This window comes from Psammomys obesus, unplaced genomic scaffold, assembly GCF_907164565.1.
Source record: "Psammomys obesus unplaced genomic scaffold, mPsaObe1.curated_primary_1811, whole genome shotgun sequence".
NCBI classification, from domain to species: Eukaryota; Metazoa; Chordata; class Mammalia; order Rodentia; family Muridae; genus Psammomys; species Psammomys obesus.
The window spans coordinates 109,725-123,416 of NW_026590656.1; the positions used below are offsets into that span (position 1 = coordinate 109,725).

Below are 13,692 nucleotides of genomic sequence, written 5' to 3' on the forward strand. Positions count from 1 at the left end.
AGGGAGGGAGGGAGGGAGGGAGGGAAAGAAGGGAGGGAGGGAGGGAGGGAGGGAAAGAAGGAAGGAATATAGTTCCTTAATCGTCACTGCAAATAAAGCTAAAAAATGCTGTTCATTATTAAAAACAGACAGCCAACCAAAGAAGTGGAAGGCACTCTGCCTTCTAACGAACGAAGGCAGACAGAGTGGCTGGACACTTCGCCATCTGAAGAATGACAGAGCAACAAGCTGCCCACAGGTCTGATCTCCTAGACTGGTTGCTGAAGCCAGCAACCCAGAAGACGAATGATGAAGACAGGACATATTCTAGGAAACTTGCTTTACTACTCAAAGGCAGGGAAAGAACAACCCAGTAAGGTCAAGTTAGCTGCTCCACACAAGCTGATTAACACAGTGTTCATTTCCACGCTCACAGCACACTGGAGTGGAAGGCACTCTGCATTTAACATGACAGAGAAATCCTTCAAACACAAAACTGCATGAAAATAGTGTTGTGTGATTTTATTTCTAAAGGTCAAAAACAGGAGAAAGGAATCTCCTGTGACAGTGACAGAAGTACGAACGGTGATGGATGTGGTGCGGAGACTGAAAGATAACATGAAGAGAGGAGTGGAACAGTGGCATTCAGCTCCCCAGAGGGCACAGGGAAGGGAGGCCAGCGGAGCTTCCAGGCAGAAGGCTCACCCTTACACCACTGTACCTGAAGAAAAACTCCATGGGATGTACTTCTGTAAGAAAAGACTGCCCTTGCCCTAAGCCACAGAGGTGCCTGCCATGAGGGAGAAACAGGGTCTCCTCCCTCCCTCTCAAGGAGAACCCTAGCAGTGGCTCCCTATGAACTCCTCAGAGATGGAAGCTACAGAAGCAGGAAGAAAGGCAGCTTAGCTTGCTTTTAGGAAAAAACAAGCAAACAAGCAAAAACCTCAGTGAAGTATTTTGTGCCTACCAGAGCAAAGGGAAAATATAACTCAAATGAAATAGAAGGGATGGAAGGAGCGAGTGCAGCTACTCTTCTGGCTGAAGAGTAAGCAGAGCATTGAGGTCAGCAGAGAATGACAAGCTGATTGTATGAAAAAGAACTTCTGCTAATTATTGGGTTAATTGTTAGGTTTTATAATGAGATGGTTTTGTTACAGCAAAAAGGCAAACACTGAAATTAATTTTAACTTGAAATCAATCTTATTTAGATGCAAATAAATTTAACTGGTAATTCTGCCCGAAAGTATGAGTACATTTCCATAAGGAGACTAATAATCTTATTAAATTGAAAAAACAAATAAAAATTAATTGGGAAGCTACTGTTCTACCCCATCATTTTGCTCCAAAGAGTTAAGAACTGTACAGACAGGTTTAGTTCTTAGTCTTAATTCTGAAGCAGAAAGGGAACACACTCAGCTCAATGCACTAGTGTTTGCCTTATAGAAACCTGTTTGAAATTTATAGGACTGATATAAAAGGCTCCAACTGTTCAGTCTAAGGTTCAATGTTATCTACAAGTTCTGTTAAGCTTCTGAAATTTAACTATTAGATACATATAAATGTAAGCTGTCTTAACTATTTAAGAACGGTGATCTTTTAGCAAAAAAAGAATCTTCCCACCAGAACCTCTGAGCAGGGCAGAGGGAACTGCTCTTGGAAACTGTTAACTGTTATTTTTCTGAGTTCCTAGGACAGTTTCACACATGCTTTTCTCATCAAACACAAATATTTACAACACACTTTGAATTTCTTCAAATTACAAAGTGATGGAGGGGGTCCAGTCACATAATTAGCCCAGCATCTATCAGCTAAAAAAAAAAAAAAAAGTTGCTAAAATACAAGTGTTTGAATCTACTTACAAACTATCATAATTTCTTAGAGTAGAAGGAATGCCCAGAGATATGTCTCACAGTGAGAACTTCAAGCTGCCATTAACATCCCAGTAGGAACCAGGTGACCCAAGAGGATGCTGTGCCAACAGTGGGTTCCTGTGACAGTGAATGGCCTGTAGGTAGTGGGGATAGCTCAAGAATCCAGTACTTAGGAAACTGCACTTTTGCTTATGGGTGTATGTGGAGTCTAGAGTGCCTCTCACTGAACCTTGAGCTCATAATTCAGCTAGCTGGCTGCAACTCCAGAGACTGTCCCACACCCCAGCCACCAACACTGGGATATAGTTGTGCTGGGCTACACCCGGATTTTACTAGGTGCTGGAGAGTGGAACCCAAGTCCTTATGCTCCTTCAATGGCTTTACTAACTGAACCAGCTTTCCTGCTGTGGAAACAACAATCTTTTAAAGGAACTGCTAGCAAACCTTCCCAACCTTTACCCTGGAGAGAAAAAAAAAAGTCTCTATTTTTATGAACAGGAAGTAAATCTGCCCTCTAGCCAGAAGGGAGATGCTATCCCAGTCTTCAAAGAATTTTATATAACAAAGTCCTTGAAAAGACAGTACAACACCAAACCTGTTCATGCTTGTGCTGAGATAAGTAGAAACATGAAGCATGAGTGCTCCAAGGAGAAGTGCCAACTAATAATACAGAGCTTATTCTTTAAAACAAGCAATTTATAGACATCATCTACAATTTTAAAACCCTAAACATGACACACGGATGGTTTCCTTACGATTTAGAAAAGCTCAAGTTCTGCTATGTTTGCTTAAAGGGGGCATATGGAAATATGACTACATTCTGAGTGTTAGGGGTGGGTGTCTCACCCTGCATATCTCACCCTCCCACTCTCAAAACTGGGTTCCATGACAGCAGTATGACTGGCTTCTCTAGATAGCCTAAAATATCCCTGGCATCACTGGCTAGGTTTTAGAATTTTTTAAGGTTTCAAGACTTCAAAGGAAAGATCCATCAACTACTTACAACAAAAATATTCACCTATTTTAACTAATACACCTCTGGAATCTGTGCTGAAGGAAACAAGGGTGGAATCCGGATTTCGCCAGTGCTCTCCACCTTAGGGAACAGTACTCTCATTATCTGACCTAATCACCAATGGAAGGGCCTCAGTGAGGAAATAATTTCTATCAAGAACAAAAAAAGACTAAATAAGTTATATTTGCTTTTAACAAACAAACAAAACACACAATAGTTTTTGCCTGCAATGGTCAAAGTTTATGAGTTAACCAAATCCTTTTCAACAGTACAGTTTTACATATTTCCTTTCTATGAAATAACAGTAAGTCTTCCGAATTCTACAAATGAAATGCCTTTCTCTTATTATTGATACTCTACAAGTTGACACTGTGGTAAAAATGCTAGGGTAAAAGTCATGTTAACAGCCCCCCCTCAAAAAAAAAAAAAAAAAAAAAGAAAAGAGAAAAAAGAAAAAAAAAGTAAAGGAGAGCAAGAAAGAAAAATAAAACTTTTATGTCTTCATGTCCTGAAAAAAAAGTAGAACTGCAATCATATATAATTTTATCACTACAAAATATGGCAATTTTTTAAAGAAACACTCATCAATCTGTGTCATCTGGCAGATGAATTATTGATGTTTCTGGTTCCAATGACAATACTGCCTCAAAGCTATCTACAATGTATTGATGTTTTAGAATGTGGGATTCACTACTCTCTGGCAAGATTCTGGTATTAATTCTCCTTTTCTCTTATACATGTGCATGAGTGTGCACCCCAGAAATAGTGAAAGAGTACCCATCATTTTAATTTGCATTAGTATTTTATGGTAAAGTATTTCACACAATTATGTTCTCTCACTTAATAATTATATAATGTCCCTAATTCTTTGATGTAATCACAAATACAATTTAACATTTTGCATTAGAACATTCTCATTATACAAAGTGATGGTTTTCAAGCGATACTTTCATTCAAATACATCATGTACTTTGATCAAAGCCACCCCTCTCTGTTGTCTCCTGCCCTAGCTCTGGACAGTCTCCTTCCTATTTCAAATAGTCTTCTCTTTATTTCACGTTTTATGAGGGTGAGGGGGACAGACAAAAGAGAGTAGGATGGGTGGCATTTATTTATTTTGTAAGTCTGGGTTATTTTGACTGTACAATTTCCAGTTCCATTCTCCCCAAAAATCATGAAATTTTGTTGTTAGCATCTGAATAACACTCCATTGTATTTGTGTGTGTGTGTATTTAACATCTATCCACTTGTTGATAGAAATCTAAGCTGAACCCACAACTTTCAATGCTGCAATAAATATGGAGAACTTAAAAATGTTAAGGAGGGGCTGGCAGACTGCTCAGCTAATATAGTGCTTGCTATGCAAACATGCAGATCAGGGTTCGAAACTCAGCACACACAAAGTGTAAGGCACGATGTACTGCATGTCCTAACTCCAGTGCTGGAAGGCAGAGACAGTCAGATTCCTAGAGACTATTGAACAACCTGTTCAGACAATCAATGTTGTCCAGGTTGATAAGTAACACATGCTGTGCCATTATGTCTCTAACACAGAGCTGAGATATCTCCCTCCTGCCTGTAACTTGTTGCTAGCTCAGCTTCACACAATACACATACCAAAGTCAGCCTTGACATTTTTTCTAATGTCTTCGTGCCCTGTGACTCCAAATACAAATGACAATGAATTTAACCCTCATTCCTAAAAAACATGTAAGAGTTAAAAACTCTCTTTATACTTTGCAACTTAGGGTCTGTTGTCTTTGATACTCCATGTTGTCTTTGATACTCCATGATGTTGCCTATGACATACTGAAACTCTAATTTGGAAGCTGAGTCTCTCATTACAGTTCCCTAATGTACTATGACCCAATGCTGCAACTCTCGTATCTTGGGAACTTAAGGGAATTAATTAAAGGCTCTTCTCTTCCCACTTCAGGCTGTAATGCTGTAAGTTTACTAAAGCATCTCCAAAGGGTTATTCATGTCAGCTTCCGGCATGTTTCCGGCATTCTTTAGATTACAAGATGCTAAACACAGTTCTAGGAGTGTGTGTGTGTGTGTGTGTGTGTGTGTGTGTGTGTGTGTGTGTGCACATGAATATCACTAATTATAAACTTCTAAAGCAGAAAAATTAGCCATCATAGAAAAGACAAGAAGACCTCTACTCTTCCTTGGCGTTTTCAGTATTCACCTCTGAACCTAGTATTACACTTTTGTCAGTCACCTACTACCCTACCAGAATGAACAGAGTAGTCACTTTCTCAAGTTGTCACTTGTTTAAAGCATTGTTACCCTCTCCTAAAATCAGCAGTAATTCATTCCAGGGCACCAGTGGTTTACCATAACAGACTCATCTCTTTGATAGGTACTAAAAAAACCCCAGGAAACACTACAAAGTATGCAAATATTGTTTACTTCTACCTAAGCCAAACTGAAATGTGTCTTACCTGACAAAGGAAGAGTTAGGTTGTCAATGACAACTTACTACATGGGAAACAAAAACTGTAACTTTTTTTTTAATGTGGCACCATTATCTGACCCATAACAAAAAGCTCAAAACAAACAGAAATAAGTAAAATCTTTCTAATTCCAACACCCCAAGAAAGGAGACAAAACAAGCCCATTTTTCATCACGTTGCATACCACCCCAATAACCATACTCTATAGAGACAAATGCTCTATTGCTTATTTGTTGGAGTGACATTTTTGTGCACAGCGTAAAAACTATCCTTGCTGATTTCTATACCCAGGGCAGACTTTGGCATTGTCATTTTCATGAAGCACCTTCTATCTCAATGTTTTGTAAACACTGTTCTCCTTCCATCACCTTCTGCTTATAACAGGAGCTCCACAAGGAGAGCAACAGAACCAAAATATCTGGGTACAGGGCTCTTTTCTGAGACTGATGCTCCAAACAAGGACCATTCATGGAGATAACGTAGAATCCCTGCTCAGATGTAGCCGACGGCAGCTCAGTATCCAAGTGGGTACCTAGTAAGGGGAACAAGGACTGTCTCTGACATGAAATCAGTGGCTGGCTCTTTGACCCCCACCAAGGGAGAAGCAGCCTTGCCAAGCCACAGAGGAAGACAATGCAGCCAGTCCTGATGAGACCTGATAAGCTCGGGTCAGATGGAATGGGAGGAGGACCTCCACTATCAGTGGACTTGAAAAGGACATGGGAGAAGATGAGGGAGGGAGGGTGAGATTGGAAGGGAATGAGGGAGAGAGCTACAGCTGGGATACAAAGTGAATAAATGTAATTAAAGTAAAAAAATAAAAATTTAATTGGAAAAAAAAAGCTTACGGCCAATAAGCTGAGGCAGGACTAGGAGATGGGACTACTTCCTGGCAGAAAAGGAGAGGGTCGAATTTGGGGACTGGAAAAGTAGGCAGAGGTTGCCTGCCTGATACAGAAGAAGAAACAGGTGTCAGGACAAGACTAGAAAAGAACAGGTAACTGGCCACAAGGCTGGGATATAGGCCAGGCTAGTATTGCCGGGTTACAGTAACTTAGAATCTATACAACTTAGTGCTCTAAGCTAATGATGAAGATAGTAGGTGCTGGGGCAGGCATAGAAAGACCATACTGATACAGCTTATACCACATCAAGAAGCAGTTAGATGTACTACTCTACTTTTCTCTATCTGATATCGGTATCTGTGCTGCATATATCAAGCAGATTTTAAAGTGGGAAATATTTAAGCAAAAGCTTTTATAGTAAGATGGTCAATTAAAGAATTACTATAATTTACTTCAAGATGTGCCTTAGAAAGATTATTTATCAACTTACAACATGTATAATCAATCTAGGTAAGAAAAACAAGTTTTAGGTTAATGAAACTTATTTTAAAAATAATCAACATATGAACAACAAACTCGAAACTCCTAATTGCAGAAACATTAACTATCAACAAAGAACAAGACTGTAGAGATGGGAATGTTTAAGGGGAAATTTCAGAAAAGGTAAAAATGATCAGTTGTATCTATCATTTTAACATAATGGGAAAGAAACTCAATAACTCAAGGGACCTGGTTTCATGTATGAACTGTTAGGTAGCACAGATCGTCAACAGAAGAGAATGTTAATTCAAATCACTATAACACCCAAGGCAATTTACAAATCTGTAAAAGCATGATTTTTGTGCTTCTGTATCAAAAAAAATCAACTAATTGCTTAATGAATAATCAAAATGTAGCATATCCATATAATGGATTACTGGTGGAGAAGAAACAAGCAAAATTCACATGAATGTTAAAATATGGATAATCCTCAAAACTGCTCATGAAAAGCAGATATCTGAGAATACATATTGTATGATTCCACTCAGGATACATGTCCAGAAAACTATCCATAGAGACAATACTAGGGAAACCATTGGCTGGAGCTAGGGAAAGCAATCAGTGAACAATATAAGTGTATGAATCTCTTAATGGGAATAAATAAATGCTATAAACATTTCTGGGATCAGTGTACCACTCCTGAAAGCTACTAAATCACTGGATTACACACTTGGATGAGTAAGTTTATGAAATGTAAAACACATCTAAATAATAAGGTGGAAAAAAGCTTGCTGTCATGGAACAGGAAGGCTACCAAGCATGAGAGAGCTAGGTGCAATGCTGAACACTCAGATGGTAATCTAGACTACTTGTTCTGTATTTGTCCTTACACAGTGTTTCCATAAGGTGATAAAAATGACAAATCGTAATGAAAATGTGTTAGGAGGTAATATACAGAAAATGCTAGCTCCCCTAAGAACAATTACTCTGATGTTATGTAATCTGAGGATCTCAGTTTTGCAGAGGAGAAAACATAATTTTCTCCATTATTCAGTTTTTTCTTGGACCTGTCTATGAAATAGAGGCAGGCAACAGAAAAACAAACAGAAGTTTAACATCATGCATATATGTTAGGTACCTATGAGACAACACAAAGAAGCAGTCAGTCTTTAAAGCATATAGACGTAAAATTCTCCTGAGTGCCTTATGTCTCTTTTTTTTTTTTCCTGTTGTGCTTTATTGTAAACGAATTGGTACGTTTTCTTTTTTTTTTTTTTTTTTTTTCTTTTTAGTTACATTTTGTTAACTCTGTGTCCCAGCTGTATCCCGCTCCCTCATTCCCTCCCCAACCCCACACTCCCTCCCTGGTCTCCTCCCTGCCCCTTTCCAAGTCCACTGATAGGGGAGAGACATAATGATCATGAATTTCCACCCCAGTTCAACAAAGGAGTACAACAGGTAAAAACACTTCATGCCTATGGAACTTGCTGTAGTTAAGGATGCAAGAAACATCTGTGAGAGAAAACATAAAGCAAGCAGTAACAAATGAATTAAGGAACTACAGAGATACTCAGGGGATTAGAACACTTGTTGCTCCCGCAGAGGATCCAGCACTCACATAGTGGTACACAATCACCCATAACTCCAGTTCTTGGTGATACAGTGTCCTCTCTAAGGTCTAGGCACCAGATTTGCACACAGCATGCATGCACACACACACACACACACACACACACACACACACACAAACAAACACACATAGGCAAACACACATAAACAAATAAATAAATCTTTTTAAATGTATATATTATAAAGGCTAAATTAATGCATGGAAATCACTTATAGTACAAATGATAAGAAAGTCAATTTTTGTTCTCATCTCTTCAGGTAAAATTCTCTTAATATTGACAGGACACACATAAGAAAATATTTATGATGATTCTTTCCCAATCTATAGGCAGTCGCTTTCTTTTGATGAAGGTGTCCTTTGCTTTACAGACGCTTTTCAATTTCATGAGGTCCCATTTATTGATTGTTGCTCTTAGAGCCTGTGCTGTTGGTGTTCTGTTCAGGAAGTTTTCTCCTGTACCAATGAGTTCTAGGGTATTCCCCACTTTTTTTTTCTAGCCGATTTAATGTGTCTGGTTTTATGTTGAGGTCTTTGATCCACTTGGACTTCAGTTTTGTGCAGGGTGATAAGTATGGATCTATTTTCATTTTTCTACATGTAGACATCCAGTTGGACCAGCACCATTTGTTGAAGATGCTATCTTTTTTCCATTGTATGGTTTTGGCATCTTTGTCAAAAATCAGGTGTCCATAAGTGTGTGGGTTTATTTCTGGGTCTTCTGTTCGATTCCATTGATCCACCATTCTGTTTCTATGCCAGTACCATGAAGTTTTTATACCTGTTGCTCTATAGTACAGCTTGAGATCAGGGATGGAGATACCTCCAGAAGATCTTTTATTGTAGAGGATTGTTTTAGCAATTCTCAGTTTCTTGTTATTCCATATGAAGTTGAGAATTTTTCTTTCTAGGTCTGAGGACTCATATCCAATATATATAAAGAACTAAACAAGCTGAAAAACAACAAACCAAGTAATCCACTTAAAAAATGGGGAACAGAGCTAAAGAGAGAATTCTCTATAGAGGAATATGGAATGGCAGAGAAGCACTTAAAGAAATGCCAACCTCATTAGCCATTAGGGAAATGCAAATCAAAACAACCCTGAGATTTCACCTTACACCCATCAGAATGGCCAAGATGAAAAACTCAAGGGACAACACATGCTGGAGAGGTTGTGGAGAAAGGGGAACCATTCTCCACTGCTGGTGGGAATGTAAACTGGTACAACCACTCTGGAAATCAATCTGGCATCTGGCGCTTTCTCAGACAACTAGGAATAGCACTTCCTCAAGATCCAGCCATACCACTCCTAGGCATATACCCCCAAAAGAGATGCAAGTACACAAAAAGGACATCCGCTCAACCATGTTTGTAGCAGCTTTATTTGTAATAGCCAGAAGCTGGAAACAACCCAGATGCCCCTCAATTTAAGAATGGATGCAGAAACTGTGGTACATCTATACAATGGAGTATTACTCAGCAATGAAAAATAAGGAAATCATGAAATTTGCAGGTAAATGGTGGGACCTGGAAAGGGTCATCCTGAGTGAGTTGTCCCAGAAGCAAACAGACACGCATGGTATATACTCACTCATATAAACATACAACCTAGAATAAACCCACTAAAATCTGTACATCTAAACAAACTAAGCAAAAGAGAGGACCCTAACTAAAATGTTCAATCCCCATCCTGAAAGGCAAAGAGGATGGACATCAGAAGAAAAAGAAAATAGGAAACAACCTCGGAACCCGCTACAGAGGGCCTCTGAAAGCCAGAAGAAAACAGGAAACAACCTTGAAACCTGCCACAGAGGGTCTCTGAAAGCTTCTGCAGTATAGACTGTCAAAGCAGATGCTGAGCCTGATGGCCAACTGATGGGCAGAGTGAATGGAATTCTATGTAAGAAGTGGGAAATAGTAAGAGCTGGAGGGAACGGGAACTCCACAAGCAGAGCAACAGAACAAGATAATTTGAACACAGGGAACTTCCCAGAGACTCATACTCCAACCAAGGACTATTCGTGGAGATGACCTGGAACCCCTGCACAGGTGTAGCCCATGGCAGTTCAGTGTCCAAGTGGGTTACATAGTAATGGGAAGAGGGACTGCCTCTGACATAATCTGATTGGTCTGCTCGTTGATCACTTCTCCCTGAGGGGGGAGCAGCCTTACCAGGCCACAGTAGAGGACAATGCAGCCACTTTTGATGAGAACTGATAGACTAAGATCAGAAAGGAGAGGAGAACCTCCCCTATCAGTGGACTTGTGGAGTGGCATGCATGCAGAAAGGGGAGGGAGGGTGGGATCGGCAGGGGAGGAGGGAGGGGCTTTTGGGGGGATACAAAATGAATAAAGTGTAATTAATAAAAAATTAAAAAAAAAAAGAAGTTAGTATGCAAGCTTGGTGGTGAAGGCACATGTCCTTAAATTCCAGCACTCAGCAGAGGCAAGGAGATCTATGTAAGTTCAAGGCCAGCCTGGTATACAGAGTGAGTCCCAGAACAGCCAGTGTTACACAGAGAATCCTTGTATAAAAAAGAAAACAAATAATTAGTATGCAAAGGTTCTATGGCCAGATTATCCGCTATGCTCATCACATTTTTTTTAAGACTTAGCAAACAATGATAAGATCTTGCTAAACAGCTTTTCCAGGATAATTAACAAGGACTCCCTCAATATCTGCACATCTTTCATAGATGACAAAACCTATGGAGTCTCATGACCCTCATATAAAATGGTACACTATTTACATAAATTGCACATATTTTCCATAAATTCGTCTTTCTACTACTTTTAATACTTATTACTGTATAAATGCTAGTTAATGTTGTTATACTATATTTAAAATATAACATCAAGAAAAATCTGCATATTGTTAGAATAAGTATGTTCCTCCTGTTCTCCACCTACAGTAGGTTGACTGTACTGCTATATAAACTAGAGATGCTGACTATAAAAAATTTACAAAACTGCACTCCCACCAATAATGCACAATCTCCTAAGTATCTGTCCCTTCTCCCACCATTAGCTTAATTTTTGAACAGCTGAAAGGTGTTATAATTTTCATACCAATGATGAAATCACAGCATCATTATATATAATTATTAACCACTTCTATTTCTACTGTGCACTGCCTGTACAGAATATGTACTTATAGCTGGACAGACTTCTCTCAGAAACTCGTTTTACTGATGACTAATAATGTATTAGCAATTAATATTACATACATACTTGTTAACTAGTTCTACCTATGACCTGAAATACAATTTTGATCATGATTTCCTTTTCTCAGGTGTGTGTGTGTGTGTGTGGTGTGTGTGTATGTGGTGTGTGGTGTGTGTGTGTGTGTGTGTGTGTGTGTGTGTGTGTGTGTGGTGTGTGGTGTGGTGTGTGTGTGTGTGTGTGTGGTGTGTGGTGTGTGTGTATGTAGATCAGAAGTCAATGGTAAGCAACTTTCTTAATCACTTCTCACCTCACTTTTTAAAATTTCCTGTGTGCAGGTGTGCAAGCATGTGTGCCAAGGTAAGACTGTGGGGGATCAGAGGAACCAACCTGTGGAATGAGTGTCCTCTTTCCACCATGTGGATTTCAGAAAATCAAACCTGGGTAGTCAGTCTTGGTAGCACATGCTTTCACTGCTGAGCCATCTCACTACGCCCTATCCTACCTTTTTCTTTATACAAAGCAAATATAATTTATATAGAGTGATAGTAAAACCTCCTATAGATTAAATAACCTGATAGTCAATGCACTCATCTGTGTTTACTTACTGCATACACGTGTCCACATGTTTACAATATACATATAAACCCTGAACGGTTCCCAATATTCCAGAAAGAGAGTAAGTACTACAACTCCATTCATAAAGATTACCTAATGGTCACAAAGATGGACCCTGAGATGTTGCCTGCCTTGAAATTCCATACTCCTTTTCTAAGACCCTTTGCTTCCTCCTACCACTGGAAAAATCCTTCCCAATATAAGTTCAAAATTACATTTCAGAAGTTGATGTAGAGTATAAGATGTGCAGGCACAGTCTACTAGGGTCATGCAAAAATAAAACCTACGAAGTTTTTCACTATGTGTGTACTAAAATTCATTTCATGTAGGCTGTAACCAAAAAAGTATATTATAGTAGAATCCATAAGATATAATCAGCCCTGAATGAACAGCAGGGCATAAAACATAGTAATTCATAACATAAAGCATAACATAAAATTAAATGCTGGTTCTGCACTTCAGTTAATTCTAAAAACTAAGAAAGGCAGGCTACAATTGAAAAAAAAAAAGACATATGAATCTATCTCTCCATGGCTTATGTAGACAAGGTATTAACTCTAAAATCTGACACAAAGCAAGCCTATACAGTAAATAATGTAAAGGTCTAAGTAGTTTATTCCTAAGACTCCAAGGTGCATTTGGAAAAGCACATGGTTTATTGGGAAGGAAAAAATATTGCTCAAAGCATAAAACAATACCATCACCTGAAGAAAGTCAAGCCCACTCACACATGTAGCAAGAACAAATGTTTAACTGAGCATTTGTTGCGTTAATGAGAAACTCATTGTGGCTGAAATTCACTCTAGTGACTAGCATTACTACAAACTAGCAGCAGAAACATAAAAGTACTTAAGTACCCAGGAAAACGCATCATTCTCAAGATCTCAAGCCCATCACTAATTAGACACACAAGCAGTCTCTTCTTATTAATCAGTAACATTCTCTACATTAAAACTATCACCATTGTCTTCAAACTGGCATGGTACATACTATTTCCCTCATAAGACCTCTAAGATTTAGCTTGAGTCCAATATGGAGCTGTTGCCCTTTCTGTCATTGATTTTACAAATGGTGATAAAAAAAAATTAAATACAAGTCAGATGGTGGTACATTCCTTTAGTCCCAGTACTTGGGAGGCAGAAGCAGGCAGATCTCTCTGAGTTCGAGGCCAGCCTGGTCTAATAAAGTAACCCACTTAAATTTTTACCATTACGAATTTAATCCAGGTTCTATCCTCATCAGCTATGACCTATGGATTTTTATACTTAAGCAGCAAATAAAGCAGTGAGGACCTCGTTTTGCTCTAACAGTCTGAACTGCCAGACTCTGTCACTAGGTGGAAGCACTGCCATGAAGGTAGTGGTCAGTGTGCTAGGATGTCTGTCTGTCCCTCTTATTAATCACAGCTGATTCTTCAGCTCTGGGTAGCAGGCATCTATCCTCTCAATAATGCAACAGTTTTACTTCCACAATTCTTAATTCAAAATATCACATGAACAACTGTCACAGTCTTTGCTTCCCTCTGACACTTCACAAGCCAGGCATTCATCCTCTGCACCTCTCTCAACATTCTATCTTCCAAGCTCCCCTAACAGCCCATTAAGCTCAGACAGCACTCTAACTAAAGCTCCAAAA

At 39.0% G+C, this 13,692-nt stretch overlaps 1 protein-coding gene across 1 annotated transcript in view; it reads right to left on the minus strand.

The window, feature by feature from the left end:
* Tusc3 (tumor suppressor candidate 3) overlaps nt 1–13,692 on the minus strand; it is a 154,022-nt gene that overhangs the window by 104,967 nt on the left and 35,363 nt on the right. The gene's annotated exons all lie outside the window — the stretch shown is intronic.